Source organism: Gopherus evgoodei, chromosome 8 (genome assembly GCF_007399415.2).
Source record: "Gopherus evgoodei ecotype Sinaloan lineage chromosome 8, rGopEvg1_v1.p, whole genome shotgun sequence".
In the NCBI taxonomy this organism is placed as follows: domain Eukaryota; kingdom Metazoa; phylum Chordata; order Testudines; family Testudinidae; genus Gopherus; species Gopherus evgoodei.
Genome location: NC_044329.1, coordinates 42,015,076 through 42,027,087, shown reverse-complemented (window position 1 = coordinate 42,027,087; position 12,012 = coordinate 42,015,076). Strand labels below are relative to the sequence as shown.

Here is a 12,012-nt window from a genome sequence, read left to right as displayed (position 1 = left end):
AGGACATAAAAATGGTCTCTCTGTATTAAGGTGACAAATACAGGGTTATTTGCTTAAAAGAAAAAAATGAATAAACAGCCTTATCCAAAAAGAATACAATTTAAACATTCCAGCAACTACACACATGTAAATACAAAAAAAAACAATATAAACTTATTGTCTTATTATCTTTGTACTTACAACTTGGAAACAGAAGATTAGAAAGGCAGGAGATAGAAAAATCACTCTCATAGCCGAGAGGCCACAGACACAAGACAAAGAACAAAGAACTCACACACAAACTTCCCTCCACCCAGATTTGAAAAAGTCTTGTTTCCTGATTGGTCCTCTGGTCAGGTGTTTTAGGTTACTGGTGTTACCCCTTTATAGGTAAAAGAACATTAACCCTTAGCTATCTGTTTATGACAAAGGGGCTCAGCCTCCCCAAACCTTGCACTGCCAAGGGGACAGTGGGGCCCATGATCAGGGGCCCTGGCCAAGTTAGGTCCCCCTGGAAAAGTCTCCCCTATGTCAGCCCCAGGGCTGGAGGAGCTCCCACTCCCTGCTACAGCCCGGGGGCTGCAGCAGGGGCACAGAGCTTCTCTGGTCTCAGGGCCACAGCGGGGCAGGGGTAAAGGAGTGATAGGGTGGGGCTGGTGGGGGAAGGGGTGGAACAGAGGTGACAGTGGATGGGGCCATGGGTGGAAGGGGGTAGAGCCACAGACAGAAGGTAGGGGCATGGTTCTGGTGCTGGGGCCCCCACACTTGTTCTCCCTTTCCCGGGGGTTTGGCATCACTAGCCCCGGCTTAGCGAGTAGGGTTCAGTGGTCCCCATAATGTGGGGTGCGACTCCTAGGGGGACACAGAGGAACATTCATGGGGGCACCTCAGGACCTGAGCCAGCCCACATAGAGGGCAGGGAGGGAGCACCACTCTGCCACAGCTCTTCCCCAACCCCACCCTCAGCCTGAGACTCTGGCTCCCAGCCCGGCGTCGACCCCTTTACCCCTGTCCACACCCCTCTCCCCAGCAAGCAACAGCCCCACTCCTCCCAGCCCCGGTTCTTGACCGTGGCTTCCGAGGGGCACAGCCATGGCTAGGGGGGCACAATGTGAAACATTTTGGGACCACTGGTTTAGGGTAACGTCCTCAATCACTTCTCTGCAGTCCAATAAAAGCTATTCCTCACTCACCTACCCCTCCATCAGGACGGACTAGGTATGTTCTGCTGCCCTTCACTCATACAGGAAGGAGAATAACATTTCATTCCACTCAATCCTAAAGTGAATTGTAACCCAAGACCATCCCAAACTGGTCATTTTGGGGAAGCGGCCCCATCATGCTGCATAGCTAGGCAGAGTAGGTGTGTCTATGCAAACACGGTCTGTTCCTGAAGTCTTTCCCCAGCTCCTCACTAGGTGAGAGAGGGGAGCTCATTCAGACCCTGCTTACGCTTAGTATTTAAAAACTCCTTAGTGTCCCTATCTCTGCCGGCCTTAGATTTCTCCTCCTGTCCGTTTTTTGACAGCTCAGATGAGGTGACCGAGTGGTTAAGGTGATGGACTGCTATCCCATTATGCTCTGCCTGCATGGGTTCAAATCCCATTCTCATCAGAGGCATTTAGTCTTCACCCTCCTTTATAGACAACCATCTCCCACTTTGGTACAATAACAGATCAAACAATGTTGCTTGTGTTACCCAAAATTGGGTCAGTTAGTAAGCTTAGAGAGGACTAATAATGCCCCTCCCCCCCAGAGTTTGGCAGAAAGCAGCACATTTATTAGCTTGATAGCTAAGCTCAAAAGAAGGGATGGGGGAGGGTGTCACACTCATACTCACGCTCCCAGGACAGGCCTGGCAGTGGAGATGTCAGGATCTTTAAGGTAAGTGTCCCACAGCGCAGCGATGGACGGTGCGATGAAGATCAGTCTCCCTGAGGTACAATAGAATGTAACACAGCGAACCACTGGCCAGATGGGTCGGGTGAAGGGCATTCACTGGAGGTACAAAGGAGAGTGGGAAAGCCACTTCACAGGCATTCAAAGAGGGAAAGGACACAAGCTGGGGAAGGGGGGGAGTTTAACAGACCTTTTGAGCATACAGGTTATACAGAGCATACAGATCACTGCTGCTCCTACAACATGATAAGTTCTCAAGCAGCATGTTTCTTACTTTGCCCATCTGTCAATTTTGATGATTATTGATGGAAATATTTTGCCATTGGGTTGTGTGTTTACACAGAAATTGACATTTACCAACAAATATGCAATTCTTCCAAGCCTGCCTAGTCTGCAGTTGATGGGTTTAGAGGGACACATTCACTCTTCCAGGTCCCAGTGCCAGGCCTGTGCTCTCCAGGTTGTCAACTTCCCACACTGCTGGGATCCTTCCCTCATATCCCCCCAAACCACTGCCCCACCCCCACTTCTTCGGTCCCCTCCCCACACTGTCTAACTCCCCTGTTCCTTTCATTTCCTGCCTCCACTCTGGGCAAAAGCTCTGCACTCTTCCCACACCAGAAGTTGAACCCAGGCCACCTGGGTGAAAACCAGGAATCCTGACCACTAGCCCATATGGGACTATTGTTGCATCTGACGAAGTGGGTATTCACCCACGACAGCTCATGCTCCAATACGTCTTCTAGTCTATAAGGTGCCACCGGATTCTTGGCTGCTATTATTACTACAACTCAGGCCTTGGCTACACTGGAGAGTTACAGTGCAGGTGGTGGCTTTACAGCGCTGTAACTTACTCCCCGTCCACACTGGCAAGGCACATACAGCGCTGTATCTCCCTGGCTACAGTGCTGCATGTGCTCCACCTCGACGAGAGGAATAAAGAGAACAGAGCTGGTGATGCAGCGCTGGGGTGCCAGTGTAAACAGTGATTAATCTTACTACGCTGTCACTGACCTCCGGAACCTTCCCATAATGCTTTTAAGTAGAGATAACGCTCTTTGTTTTGGTGTGATGCCTCTGTTTGTTTTGTTGTGAGCTCAAGGCTCCCGGAGCTGCTTATCTAAAAACCAAACACAGTTACTGTTTGCAGTGAATGAGCAGAGGCAGGGGGATCCCTTTGGAACACCCACAGCTGGTGTTTGCTTGAGGAGAGAAGCAGCCGGGTGGGCACGGGGGGGGGTCTGTTTTGGATCAGCGGCTTATCTGGTCTGTGAGGAAAAAAACAAAGGCGGCTATTTGCATTTAGTGAATGAGAGAGGGGTGGGGGAGGAGGCTTGAACTTGCCAGGCAGGGAGCTGACACAGTGTCAGCTCCAAAAATCCACTCGCTCTGTCTCCCCCACGCTCCGTGTCACACTCCACCCCACCCTCCTCTTTTGAAAAGCACATTGCAGCCACTTGAATGCTGGGATAGCTGCCCATAATGCACCACTCCCAACAGCGCTACAAATGTGGCCATGACAGAGTGCTGGTAGCTGTCAGTGTGTCCACACTGCAGCGCTTTCCCTACACAGCTGTAGGAAGACAGCTTTAATTCCGAGCACTGTACAGCTGCAAGTGTAGCCAAACCCTCTCTAAGCCGACCCCTTATGAGAACAGCAGGGACTAGCATGGCTGGATGTCCCGATTTTTGGGTCTTTTTCTTATATAGATGCCTATTACCCCCACCCCCGTCCCAATTTTTCACATTTGCTGTCGGGTCAGCCTAGTAGGGGTTGCACACAGGGCTGCATTAACCTTCAGGTGCTGAGGTTTCCCTCTCTCCATTCCCAGCACCTGTGATCAGGAAACAGACATCAGGGCTCCCAGGTGCTGCACAGACCATGACTGAAGTGAGACCCCATATTATGCAAGGTGCTGTACTGTAGGGATCGGTCCTGGCTGGCAGGCCACCAGAAACCACCCCCTGCAAAACCCCCTTTTTGCCACAGAATGCTGACTCCATATTATCACAAGATTAGAAGAGCACAGCACGTTCTGCCTACATGCAGGCGGGTGAGGGGAAAAGGGGAAGAAAGAGTCCTCCACCAATGCGAAACAAGTAAACAGGCTGTAAGTTATGCATGACACTGTAACTGAAAGAATAAAAAGGCTGCCTCGCCTGGCAACGGGGCGCTTTCCTGAGCAAACGAGCTGTCTGCGTCTGTTTCCTTCCCGCATCTGGTGACCCCGACGTGATTCCAGCCCTCCGTACCCACCGGCCGGTCGAGCCGTGGTGCACCACAGTGCGTCTTTGCGCACTCCCTCGTGAGTATGGGGGGGGACTTGTCCGTGCAACAGAAGGCTCATGCGAAAGAGCTGGTTAAGTTACTCAAGGTAACCGGTCGCATAACAGCATCACAGCAACATGTGGAGGATTTGCTCCATGTTATAGAGGTTAAGTGCCCTTGGTACCCCGAGAGAGGGTCTCTCGAGGTTTCTGACTGGCAAAAGGTAGGCGAACGGCTTCGAAAGGAGCCACGAGCGCCCATCCAACACATCTTGCTGTGGCAACGCTGCGCAGAGGCAATCGGGCATTTGTGGAAGGAAGCGCCCCCGCTTGCCTCTCCCACCCCTATCCCAACTTCATCCCAGGTCACGGAACCTAAACCCCCTTGTCCTGCCCCTAGGGCGACGGCTCCCAGTCTTACCCTCTCTGATCCCCCGTTACCGTCGCCTCCTTCTCCTTCTCCTTCGCCCTCGCCGGCTCAGAGCGCGGTGCAAGCCGCTCTCCAGCAGGCAGTAGCGACAGATGCTTCCCCTTTGTTGGAGGAATGGGAGGGAGAATTCCCAGCCCTTTATCCAGTTACTTATAGCTTGAACGCGGCCGGAGAGACACTTGCTGCACATAACCCGTTACCGTTCAAAGTTATTAGCGAGCTGAATAACGGGATTCGCCAATCCGGCCTCAAGTCCACTTATGTGGAGGGTCTCATTGAGGCACTAGGCACAATTTATACTATGTTACCAATGGACTGGAAACATCTGTTCCGAATGATTTTATCCCCCGCACAGTATTGTGTATGGGACAGTGAGTTTCGGGCTGCGGCATTGGCCTGCTCCTCTGCACAGAACACTCCTGAACAAATTTATGGGTCGGGAGCGTTTGCAGAGGTGGATGCGCAATTGCCGCTCCCGGCAGAATCCTTCAAACGCACTGCACTCTCCGTCATGCGAGCGTTTCGTCGCGTTCCCGTGACTGGCAAGCCCTTGTCGTCATTCACTAGCATTAGACAAGGGTCTTCTGAGCCCTTTCATCAGTTTGTAGATAGATTAAAAGAAGCCATTTCCCAACAAATTGACAACCCAGAAGCCCAAGAAGAACTAATTCGTCGGCTGTCGGCAGAACAGGCTAATGCCGATTGTCGCCGTATTCTCCAAACAGTCATTCACCGCGCGCAGTACTCTTTGGCGGACATGATCCAGGCTTGTGCCGAGGTGGGAACACAGACCCATGCCATGGCGTTGCTTGCCGGAGCCTTGCGCACCGGCAGCAAACCTCTGGGCAATTGTTTTAATTGCAACAAGCCGGGCCATTTTCGCCGAGAGTGCCGGGCGCCGGGGGGAGGAGCTAGCCGCGAGCGGGGACAACCACCAGGAGGAGGGGGTGGAAACCGCCCAAACAAAAAATGCCCCAAGTGTAACAAAGGCTTCCATTGGGCTAATCAGTGCCGCTCTACCCCTTCGGGAAACTCCCAGTCGGGCCCCCCTCGGGCCCCGGTCTAACCGAGGGAGAGAGCGGTTTCCCTCCCCCTGCCACCTCTGGCAGTGCGGGTATCGATCTGGAAAACGCACAAGACATGAATTCTCAGCTCCCCGGAGAGGTACTCCTAATGCCCACTCAACTTCGGGGCCCCCTCCCTCCTGGAACGGTGGGGCTTGTGCTCCCCCGTTCTTCCGCTCACTATAAAGGCATTATGACCGTCCCAGGGGTCATTGACGCTGATTATACTGGCACCATCTATGCCCAATATTGGGGGCAGCTTCCGCTGTCCCTTAAGAAAGGGGAGTCCTGGTCCCAATTGTTGTTGCTTCCGTACTATTGTCCCGCAGTTTCCCTACAGGAACGTACAGGGGGATTTGGCTCCACACGCGCTGACCCCCTGCAGCCCACCAACGGCGGAAAGGTAACAACTGACTCAACTTACCACCCTCAGGTCGCCGCCGTGCTCCAGCACATACACAATCGTAAGCCTACCTGTTCTTATCAGATCCACGGTAAGGTTTTGACGGGGCTCTTAGACACTGGGGCTGACGTCTCAGTAATAGCAGACAAGGAGTGGGACCCTTCCTGGCCCTCCGAAGTGGCCCCTTCGGTGTGGGGTGTTGGAGGTAGCCAAGCCTCCAAACGAAGTAGCAACTGGCTACCAGTGGTGGACCCTGCCAACAACTAACAGTGGCTCAAATTAAACCCTGTATCCTTCCCATTGGGTTCAACCTGTGGGGCCGAGATCTCCTTTCTCAGTTAGGAGCTACGCTTGTACTTCCTTAAACTTATGCACCCGTATCACAATCATTATTACAACGAAAGCTGGCCTGAGACCGAAATTTACACGGCTCTTGTTAGCCCTCTCCTCAATAATGGCATACACTGTGATGACTCCAACCCAGCTGCACAAAATGCCTATAGAGTAATATGTGACCCCTCCCACCGTAACCGGTTGTTTGTCCAACGCAAACCTCCTGCCCTGCGGCCCTTCGCCCATTTCTGTATATTCGACAAATAGGAGGCCGCTTTGAAGTGTATTTTATAACCACCAACCCCGGCCAGCCGCCTGCGGCGTTTTATGAGGAGGAGTATAGCGAGGACCGTGACTGGTGTCTAGCCTTAAGTGCCCTACCTCCCAACTGGGAACAGTTGGACCACCTTTATCGTGAATTCTTTTTCTATTCACCCCTTTAGTTAAAGTATTTTTCTCTGCCTTCATATGGCAGCTGCTTCCACTGCCTTAGCCCTCTCTTGGAAACCTCATTCCCCTGTTTGGGTGGAACAATGGCCACTTCCCGCCGAAAAGCTGGCCGCACTCAATGCCTTAATTCAGGAACAATGTACAGCCCGACACCTTGAACCCACCACCAGTCCCTATAATACCCTTGTTTTCGTGATAAAAAAGAAATCAGGAAAATGGCGGCTATTGCATGATTTGCGAGCCATTAATAAAATCCTAGAGCCCATGGGCCCCCTGCAATGCGGCTCCCCAAATCCAAATCTTATCCCCCAAGGTTTCCAGTTGGCTGTAATCGATTTAAAGGATTGTTTCTTCTCCATCCCGCTCCAGGACCAAGATAAAAAGTATTTTGCTTTTACCATTCCTGTCCTTAATAATTCTTGCCCAGCCCAACGCTATCAGTGGACTGTTCTCCCTCAAGGCATGCTTAATAGCCCCACCTTGTGTCAGCATTATGTAAATACTGCCCTAACCCCCTTTCGGCAAAAGTTCCCCTCTCTCCTTGTCTACCATTATATGGATGACATCTTGGTTGCCGCCCCTGTCCTCCCAAAGGAGTGGCTTAGTCAATTGACCTATTCTCTGCAAAGTTACGGGCTACAAATTGCCCCTGAAAAGGTTCAGCTCCATGAACCCTTTCAATATTTGGGCCATAAGCTTCATGCCACCTACTCCGTACCAATCCTTCCTTCTCTTCACCTTCCCAACCCTGTTACATATGTGGTTTTACAACAACTTTTGGGAGCTATTAATTGGCTCCGCCCCTATTATCAAATTACCACTCAAACACTGCGTCCCCTCTTTATGGCCCTTACTCAAGGCAAACATCCCTCAGATCTTATTACCCTTTCTACTGAACAATTGGCTGTTTTAACTGCATTAAATCAGCTTTTAGCCCAACGCTGGGTGGACCGTGCCTGCAAAAATGTGCCACCAAAATTAATCTGTCTCTGTGACACCCTGCAACCCTGCGCCATTGTGGCTCAGGAGCCTGCTGCTGCCCCGCTACATATTCTTGAATGGCTCTACCTCCCACATTCTCCTCCTAATACCTTGTCCCCCTTGGAGCTCATGATTGCCCAGTTAATTACCAAAGGCCGACACCGCTGTCGCGCCCTTTTTGCATTGGATCCTGTGGAAATTGTTCTTCCTCTCCCATTACGCAGCACCGAATCAGCCCTTGCCTTTTCTGATGCCCTCCAATTGGCTCTGGCAGGTTTTGTGGGTTCCCTTTCTTATCACACTAACAAGGATCCCCGCTTACATGCCATCCGTCACATTCCCACTGTGTTTCGTAACCTTTGCCAACACACCCCTATAGCTGATGCACTTACAGTTTTTACTGATGGCTGCCCTACCCGCGGTGTGGTTTCTTGGCGTTCTGACTCACAATGGCATTCAAAATTTACTACTCCCCAAACCAGCCCTCAGCGAGCAGAACTTGCTGCTCTTTGCTTGGCCTTTTCTCACTTCCCCAACATCCCACTTAATGTTATAACAGACAGTCTTTATGTTACTAATGTTGGTACTGCTATAGCCGGAAGTTATGTTACTCCGCTCATGGAGCGGTCACTCCTTGCCCTCTTCCTTACCCTTCAGCAATTGTTACGTGCCCGGACCCATCCATTCTTCATTGCACACATCCGTAGCCACCTTCCCCTTCCCGGGGCATTGTCTGAAGGCAACGCTTATGCTGATGCACAAGTGCGCATTTCCTGGGTTCACTCCCCTACCTCCAGCCACGCCTTTCATCATCAAAATGCTAAAGCGCTTGCTCGACAATTTTCCATCCCATTGGATGAAGCTAAGGCTGTTGTCCAACAATGCCCGAAGTGTTCCTCCCTTCATTCCTACCCTCCCACCGGCGTTAACCCCCGCGGCCTCGGCGCCAATCAGCTTTGGCAAATGGATGTCACACGTTTTCCCCCTTTTTCCCCTTGGAATTTTCTTCATGTTACTGTTGACACTTACTCAGGTTACCTTTGGGCCACACCCCACAAAGGAGAACGTGTTCGACACGTTATCAACCATTTTGTTCGTTGCTTTTCTGTTATGGGCATCCCGGCCAAGCTCAAAACAGATAATGGGCCCGCTTACTGTTCTCAGCAATTCGCTGCCTTTTGCTCCCGTTGGGGCGTTGTGCACACCTTTGGCATCCCCTACAATTCACAGGGCCAGGCCATTGTGGAGTGCGCCAACCGCACCTTAAAAACAGCTCTCCTCCAACAAAAAACAAAAGAGGGAATTCCGCCCACCTTGCCAGACAAGGAGGAGTGGTTAGCACACGTCTTATACACAATTAACCATTTAAATCTTGTTTTTGATGGTACCCATTATGTTTCCCGTTTACAAAAACATTTTAGGTGCAAGGAGGAACTCCCCGCCCCGAAAGTGACATATCGGCAACTCCCCGGCACTACGTGGAGTGCCCCAGTTCCTTTGATAACCTGGGGGCGGGGATACACGGCCGTCAGCACACCACAAGGACCGGTGTGGGTCCCAGCTCGTTACATACGTCCGTGGAAGGAGGACCCCACCAGCGACCCACAGCATGGCGTGGCACCAGAGCCTTAACAATCCTATTCCCAACTTTAATTCGTTAGTGACCACAACAATGACTCTGTCTCAAGAGCGACGCCGTGGTCCACCCAATGCTCCAGTGACGTGGGGGCAAATAAAGTCCCTCTCCCGGCAAGCTGAACACCTGCTAGAACAACAAGATAAGGAGAAGTCCCCAGAAAATTTGTTGCTTGCCCTCATTACTTGTTTGCATGCTAATTCTTGTGTTTTATTGAGCATAATGATACTTGCTGTTTGTCTGCCCTTGGGGTCTGAGGCAGCAATGCATCACCCATACTCCCCAGCTACCAATGTGTGGGAGGTCCTGGCTCTTTCCATTAATCGTACTGATTTTTGCCTTTCCCAGCAAACAGCAGTGGGACAATTGCTTGGTACATGCCTTATCCCAGTTTGCCATAATGCCAATGAGATAGAAAATAGTACCTGGTTTTATTCCAGCCTAGAAAGCAACACCACAATTAAGAATTTGGGCTTTTCAGCCTATCATAATTGGGGACCCCAGTCCCAACACCTTCCAGATGGGGCTGTTCAGTTGCTTACCCCTTATGTTGCTGATTTAAATGCTAGCTGTGCACGTATGACCAATTGCACAGCGCACACCTGTGTCACTCTCCCTGCCACCCCCCTTAATTGTTCCAGGCCATATAACATCTCTTATCTTTACAAGCACATAAAATTACCCCCTGGATGGTTCTGGACATGTACTGACCGAACCTTTAATTACATCCCAGCTAATCTTACTGATGGCACCTATTGCTGCATCAGCCGCCTGTCCCTTATTCTTCTTCCCCGGTCCGAGCATACACCACGAGCAAAGCGTTCGTACACTCAGTTGTCAGCTGATTGCGACTCCAAAGTCGATCTCCTGTCCAAAACCGAATATGTGGCTCTGGCTGCCTCCTTGGTTGGTATACCTGGCTTAACAATTATGAATAGTAAAAATCTTAACCGGTTAGCCTGTTCAGCAGCTAAAGCTCTTAATGCCACGTCCATTGCAGTGGCATTGCTTAATGAGGAACAAATGCAATTACGCCATGGCATTTTGCAAAATAGAGCTGCTATTGATTATCTTTTGCTTCTGCATCATTATGGTTGTGAAAAATTAATGATATGTGTTGTTTTAATATTTCTGATCATTCTCATGCTATTGACAATCAATTAGCCATTATTAAGAATCTTACTGCTCAAATCCAAATTGACAATGATCCATTTTCCTCCTGGTGGGACTGGCTGTCTAGCTGGCTGCCAGGATGGGGTTGGTTACATCAGTTAATAACCTATGGAGGACTCTGCCTTTTATTCCTCGTACTCGCCTGCTGTGGCATTCAGTGCATCCCCTCCTTAATTTCATTGTGCACCCAAGGGTGCCCATGGTCCAAACAAACGCCTGCCCTCTCCTTTTAAAAGAAAAGGGGGAGATGTAGGGATCGGTCCTGGCTGGCAGGCCACCAAAAACCGCCCCCTGCAAAACCCCCTTTTTGCCACAGAATGCTGACTCCATATTATCACAAGATTAGAAGAGCACAGCACGTTCTGCCTACATGCAGGCGGGTGAGGGGAAAAGGGGAAGAAAGAGTCCTCCACCAATGCGAAACAAGTAAACAGGCTGTAAGTTATGCATGACACTGTAACTGAAAGAATAAAAAGGCTGCCTCGCCTGGCAACGGGGCGCTTTCCTGAGCAAACGAGCTGTCTGCGTCTGTTTCCTTCCCGCACTGTACAAACCCTGGCCAACACTGAGACACCCAGGGGTTTCCCCTCAATTTCCCTGAGCCTCTGCTGCCCAACTTCTTCTGACTCCATCTGGATCAACTCCCCTTGCAAGAAACCACCTTTCCAAACAGTCCTTCTTTCCCTGCCTCCTGATTCTGGTTTCACACCCTGGGACCATGTCCTCCCTTCGTCCCTCCTCCGCCTCCCACCCCCGGTGAAGCAGAGATGGAGGCAACCTCAGCCACTGGATTCAGCCTCAGCGAGCACTGCAGCCAGCCCCGGGGGGAGGGGGGTGTTTGCAGACACAGGAAGGGAGTAGCTGGGAGCAGGGGGTGCTGGGAAGAAGGCGGCAGGAGAACAAAGCTCAGAGACCCAACATGGGGAATTCCGGGGGGCGGGGCTCTGGCACATCCCAGGTGCGGGCAGCTCCTGGGGGCGGGGCTCTGGCCCAGCCTAGAGGCGGGACAGCTCTTGGGGGCGGGGCTCTGGCTGAGCTCGGGAGCCGGGCAGCTCCTGGGGGCGGGGCTCTGGCACAACCCAGGGTGGGGCTACTCCTGGGAGAGGGGCTCTGGCCCAGCCTAGAGGCGGGACAGCTCTTGGGGGCGGGGCTCCAGCACAGAGCGGGGGCGGAGCAGCTCCTGGAGGTGGGGCTCTGGCACAGGCCGGGGGCGGAGTAGCTCCTGGGGGCGGGGCTCTGGCACAGCCCATGGGCAGGGCAGCTCCTGGGGGTGGGGCTCTGGCACAGCCCAGGGGAGGGGCAGCTCCTGGGGGCGAGGCTATGGCACAGCCGGGGGCGGGGCAGCTCCTGGGGGCGGGGTTCTGACTCACCTTTGGGGCGGGGCAGCTCTTGGGGG

At 52.0% G+C, this 12,012-nt stretch overlaps 1 long non-coding RNA gene and 1 other non-coding gene across 2 annotated transcripts; both read left to right on the top strand.

Moving 5' to 3' along the window:
* Nucleotides 1-1,511: 1,511 nt before the first annotated feature.
* Nucleotides 1,512-1,593, top strand: TRNAS-GCU. Its single transcript has one exon. It is a non-coding gene; the product is annotated as a tRNA-Ser (tRNA).
* Nucleotides 1,594-3,958: 2,365 nt separating this feature from the next.
* On the top strand, nt 3,959-9,670 carry LOC115656134. Its single transcript, XR_004001583.1, has 3 exons — nt 3,959-4,184; nt 5,970-6,134; nt 9,229-9,670. It is a non-coding gene; the product is annotated as an uncharacterized LOC115656134 (long non-coding RNA).
* The last annotated feature ends 2,342 nt before the right edge of the window (nt 9,671-12,012 follow it).